Source organism: Oncorhynchus tshawytscha, unplaced genomic scaffold, assembly GCF_018296145.1.
Source record: "Oncorhynchus tshawytscha isolate Ot180627B unplaced genomic scaffold, Otsh_v2.0 Un_contig_14640_pilon_pilon, whole genome shotgun sequence".
NCBI classification, from domain to species: domain Eukaryota; kingdom Metazoa; phylum Chordata; class Actinopteri; order Salmoniformes; family Salmonidae; genus Oncorhynchus; species Oncorhynchus tshawytscha.
This window is the reverse complement of record NW_024605966.1, coordinates 1-5,587: the sequence shown is the minus strand read 5'-3', so window position 1 is coordinate 5,587 and position 5,587 is coordinate 1. Positions and strand designations below refer to the sequence as shown.

At 44.6% G+C, this 5,587-nt stretch overlaps 1 non-coding gene across 1 annotated transcript; it reads left to right on the top strand.

The window, feature by feature from the left end:
* Nucleotides 1-5,001: 5,001 nt before the first annotated feature.
* Nucleotides 5,002-5,073, top strand: trnaa-cgc. The gene has a single exon. It is a non-coding gene; the product is annotated as a tRNA-Ala (tRNA).
* The last annotated feature ends 514 nt before the right edge of the window (nucleotides 5,074-5,587 follow it).

The window sequence follows — 5,587 nt, the reverse complement described above, 5'->3', positions numbered from 1 at the left end:
TAGTCATTTCAACCATAATTTCCTCTAACAATCCTCCCTTTGATCAAATATTATACATTCAAATCTACAAAAATAAAAATATTAACCTACTCATACTAACCTTATTATAAAGGTTTATCAGATTATCATATGAATAGACACATAACCAACATTATTATGAATGTTTATCCGACTCTTCACCCATCATTAATCAAATCTAACCTCAACTCCAACTGTTTTTAAACCTACATCAGAATCATAACTCTTCTTTCAGGATTTTCGTTACAATCTTTATTAAAAAACAGTTTAATCATTGAAACAAATTACAATCCAATTCCCCTTCATCTCAACACTAGTCTCATCAAACATAAATTCCCCAATGATGAAAGATCCAGATTCGTCCACTTCCTCTGTAGACATGCCTTCAGTCCTCCACGGGTTAGAACCTGGAATCGGCCCACACCGCACCATCTATTGTCATAGATTACTCCAGAGTCCTGGAAATAAGGCCTCATACACAGGGGATTAGACAACCGCCCCCCTAAAACTAAAACAGTCACACAGGTGAATGTAGCCCACAGTGATCATAACATTTTTCCATTTTCCAAACGTACTATCAAAACCCAATCAGTCAGAGAAGTATCCACCCCAGAGTTTCTGCCAACCCGTGAACTAGGGTGTGTAAACCAGACAAGGCCTTGGTCACTGATCCATCCCAACTGTATATCCCGGAGTCAAACTACCTATACACCCCCACCGTCTTCAGCCAGCAAACATCCAAGACTATTCTATTCTGCCTAGTCATTCATTACATCTCTAAAATAATTGGTGAAGCGCTGTGGATTTTTAATAGATATAATCGATCCAATCCACATTCTCATTGAGAGTGGACCACCAAAAAATACTTGTCTCTAATCCTGCCAGGATCTAATTTGTAGCTTTGATCTCATCTGCCACCCTTGGATCCACAATGTTATTAATACAAACCCTATCATCAAAAGACCCAGTCGGAGTACTTATTTTCTCCCGTTTAGTCAACACAATGAGTGTAAAAGGCATTCTCAAAATGTACCAGTACACATACCTCTGTTCAATTAGCCAGTAATACTCGGCCATCATGTCATTCTCCCACACATTCAACAGATGTGAGCCCTGAGTCTCCTTATCTTACTGACATCCCCAGATCTCAACCAGTCAGCCAAATCACTCATCACCCCATCAGTAGTAATATTCTCTGTCCCATAAGCACTATACCGGGCCAGACAGTATCAATCTCCTCTTGTCACTTTGAAGGGAGGAAGCCTAGATTTCAGAGGAACATGTGGATATAAATAGTGCAAATCCACACAACTGTTGTTATCCGGCTTTCCTGCTTTCATGAATAGCTAAATCAAATCAAATCAAATTTTATTTGTCACATACACATGGTTAGCAGATGTTAATGCGAGTGTAGCGAAATGCTTGTGCTTCTAGTTCCGACAATGCAGTAATAACGAGCAAGTAATCTAACTAACAATTCCAAAAAAAACTACTGTCATACACAGTGTAAGGGGATAAAGAATATGTACATAAGGATATATGAATGAGTGATGGTACAGAGCAGCATAGGCAAGATACAGTAGATGATATCGAGTACAGTATATACATATGAGATAAGTATGTAAACCAAGTGGCATAGTTAAAGTGGCTGGTGATACATGTATTACATAAGGATGCAGTCGATGATGTAGAGTACAGTATCAACGTATGCATATGAGATGAACAATGTAGGGTAAGTAACATTATATAAGGTAGCATTGTTTAAAGTGGCTAGTGATATATTTACAACATTTCCCATCAATTCCCATGATTAAAGTGGCTGGAGTAGAGTCAGTGTCATTGACAGTGTGTTGGCAGTAGCCACTCAATGTTAGTGGTGGCTGTTTAACAGTCTGATGGCCTTGAGATAGAAGCTGTTTTTCAGTCTCTCGGTCCCAGCTTTGATGCACCTGTACTGACCTCGCCTTCTGGATGACAGCGGGGTGAACAGGCAGTGGCTCGGGTGGTTGATGTCCTTGATGATCTTTATGGCCTTCCTGTAGCATCGGGTGGTGTAGGTGTCCTGGAGGGCAGGTAGTTTGCCCCGGTGATGCGTTGTGCAGACCTCACTACCCTCTGGAGAGCCTTACGGTTGAGGGCGGTGCAGTTGCCATACCAGGCGGTGATACAGCCCGCCAGGATGCTCTCGATTGTGCATCTGTAGAAGTTTGTGAGTGCTTTTCGTGACAAGCCGAATTTCTTCAGCCTCCTGAGGTTGAAGAGGCGCTGCTGCGCCTTCCTCACGATGCTGTCTGTGTGAGTGGACCAATTCAGTTTGTCTGTGATGTGTATGCCGAGGAACTTAAAACTTGCTACCCTCTCCACTACTGTTCCATCAATGTGGATGGGGGGTGTTCCCTCTGCTGTTTCCTGAAGTCCACAATCATCTCCTTAGTTTTGTTGACGTTGAGTGTGAGGTTATTTTCCTGACACCACACTCCGAGGGCCCTCACCTCCTCCCTGTAGGCCGTCTCGTCGTTGTTGGTAATCAAGCCTACCACTGTTGTGTCGTCCGCAAACTTGATGATTGAGTTGGAGGCGTGCATGGCCACGCAGTCGTGGGTGAACAGGGAGTACAGGAGAGGGCTCAGAACGCACCCTTGTGGGGTCCCAGTGTTGAGGATCAGCGGGGAGGAGATGTTGTTGCCTACCCTCACCACCTGGGGGCGGCCCGTCAGGAAGTCCAGAACCCAGTTGCACAGGGCGGGGTCGAAACCCAGGGTCTCGAGCTTGATGACGAGCTTGGAGGGTACTATGGTGTTGAATGCCGAGCTGTAGTCGATGAACAGCATTCTCACATAGGTATTCCTCTTGTCCAGATGGGTTAGGGCAGTGTGCAGTGTGGTTGAGATTGCATCGTCTGTGGACCTATTTGGGCGGTAAGCAAATTGGAGTGGGTCTAGGGTGTCAGGTAGGGTGGAGGTGATATGGTCCTTGACTAGTCTCTCAAAGCACTTCATGATGACGGATGTGAGTGCTACGGGCGGTAGTCGTTTAGCTCAGTTACCTTAGCTTTCTTGGGAACAGGAACAATGGTGGCCCTCTTGAAGCATGTGGGAACAGCAGACTGGTATAGGGATTGTTTGAATATGTCCGTAAACACACCGGCCAGCTGGTCTGCGCATGCTCTGAGGGCGCGGCTGGGGATGCCGTCTGGGCCTGCAGCCTTGCGAGGGTTAACACGTTTAAATGTCTTACTCGCTTCGGCTGCAGTGAAGGAGAGACCGCATGTTTTCGTTGCAGGCCGTGTCAGTGGCACTGTATTGTCCTCAAAGCGGGCAAAAGTTATTTAGTCTGCCTGGGAGCAAGACATCCTGGTCCGTGACTGGGCTGGGTTTCTTCCTGTAGTCCGTGATTGACTGTAGACCCTGCCACATGCCTCTTGTGTCTGAGCCGTTGAATTGAGATTCTACTTTGTCTCTGTACTGGCGCTTAGCTTGTTTGATAGCCTTGCGGAGGGAATAGCTGCACTGTTTGTATTCAGCCATGTTACCAGACACCTTGCCCTGATTAAAAGCAGTGGTTCGTGCCTTCAGTTTCACACGAATGCTGCCATCAATCCACGGTTTCTGGTTAGGAATGTTTTAATCGTTGCTATGGGAACGACATCTTCAACGCACGTTCTAATGAACTCGCACACCGTATCAGCGTATTCGTCAATGTTGTTGTCTGACGCAATACGAAACATCTCCCAGTCCACGTGATGGAAGCAGTCTTGGAGTGTGGAGTCAGCTTGGTCGGACCAGCGTTGGACAGACCTCAGCGTGGGAGCTTCTTGTTTTAGTTTCTGTCTGTAGGCAGGGATCAACAAAATGGAGTCGTGGTCAGCTTTTCCGAAAGGGGGCGGGGCAGGGCCTTATATGCGTCGCGGAAGTTAGAGTAACAATGATCCAGGGTCTTTCCACCCTGGTTGCGCAATCGATATGCTGATAAAATTTAGGGAGTCTTGTTTTCAGATTAGCCTTGTTAAAATCCCCAGCTACAATGAATGCAGCCTCCGGATAAATCGTTTCCAGTTTGCAGAGAGTTAGATAAAGTTCGTTCAGAGCCATCGATGTGTCTGCTTGGGGGATATATACGGCTGTGATTATAATCGAAGAGAATTCTCTTGGTAGATAATGCGGTCTACATTTGATTGTGAGGAATTCTAAATCAGGTGAACAGAAGGATTTGAGTTCCTGTATGTTTCTTTCATCACACCATGTCACGTTGGCCATGAGGCATACGCCCCCGCCCGTCTTCTTACCAGAAAGATGTTTGTTTCTGTCGGCGCGATGCGTGGAGAAACCCGCTGGCTGCACCGCTGGATTGCGTCTCTCCAGTTAGCCATGTTTCCGTGAAGCAGAGAACGTTACAGTCTCTGATGTCCCTCTGGAATGCTACCCTTGCTCGGATTTCATCAACCTTGTTGTCAAGAGACTGGACATTGGCAAGAAGAATGCTAGGGAGTGGTGCACGATGTGCCCGTCTCCGGAGTCTGACCAGAAGACCGCTTCGTTTCCCTCTTTTTCTGAGTCGTTTTTTTTTTTTTGGGTCGCTGCATGTGATCCACTCGGTTACACTGGTTGTAAGGCAGAACACAGGATCCGCATCGCGAAAACATATTCTTGGTCGTACTGATGGTGAGTTGACGCTGATCTTATATTCAGTATCACTCCAGTGTTAATTTGCTAAATTGTAAATACTTCGCTACTATGGCCTATTTATTGCCTTACCTCCATTTGCACGCACTGTATATAGACTTTCTTTTTTTTCTTCTATTGTGTTATTGACTGTACGCTTGTTTATTCCATCTGTAACTCTGTGTTGTTGTTTGTGTTGCGCTGCTTTGCTTTATCTTGGCCAGGTCGCAGTTGAATATGAAAACTTGTTCTCAACTAGCTTACCTGATTAATTATAGGTGAAATTTAAAAAAATAAGAATAAACTATTTCTTTCCCAGAAAGGGGATGTAGCTCAGTGGTAGAGTGCATGCATCGCATGTATGAGGTCCTGGGTTCAATCCCCAGCTTCTCCATTAAAATTTTTGCAATGGCCCATCTCCTACTTTCCAGAATGTTGAAATTCTCAGCAGGAAGCGAGACGTGCTAAATAATTTGCTCTTGTAATCTGAAGAACATGTGTTCAAACCCTGTTCGTACATTTATGTAACAGAAGTGGCATGGTTGCCAACTTCAATTGCATCATTTTCAAAAACTGAAGTTCATGGGTTAGATGACTGTCCATACTTGCTTGTATTTAGAATTGCTGCTATCATTTCATTGTAGTTTCAATGGAGTGATGTATATAAAAAGTACATTGTATTAATATTGCATTTTATCTGCAAATAAAATTGGATCGAAGCTCAGAGGGGGAGTGCATGCTATTTTAGTATGAGGTCCTTGGTTCAATCCCAAGGTTCTCCACTGAGTATTTGTGTGCCAAATTCACATTACACAACTCCTACTTTCCAGAATGTTGAAATTCTCACATGACTTCGATTACACTGCAGACTATATTTTTGTTCTTCCCGCCAATACAATCCACTGACA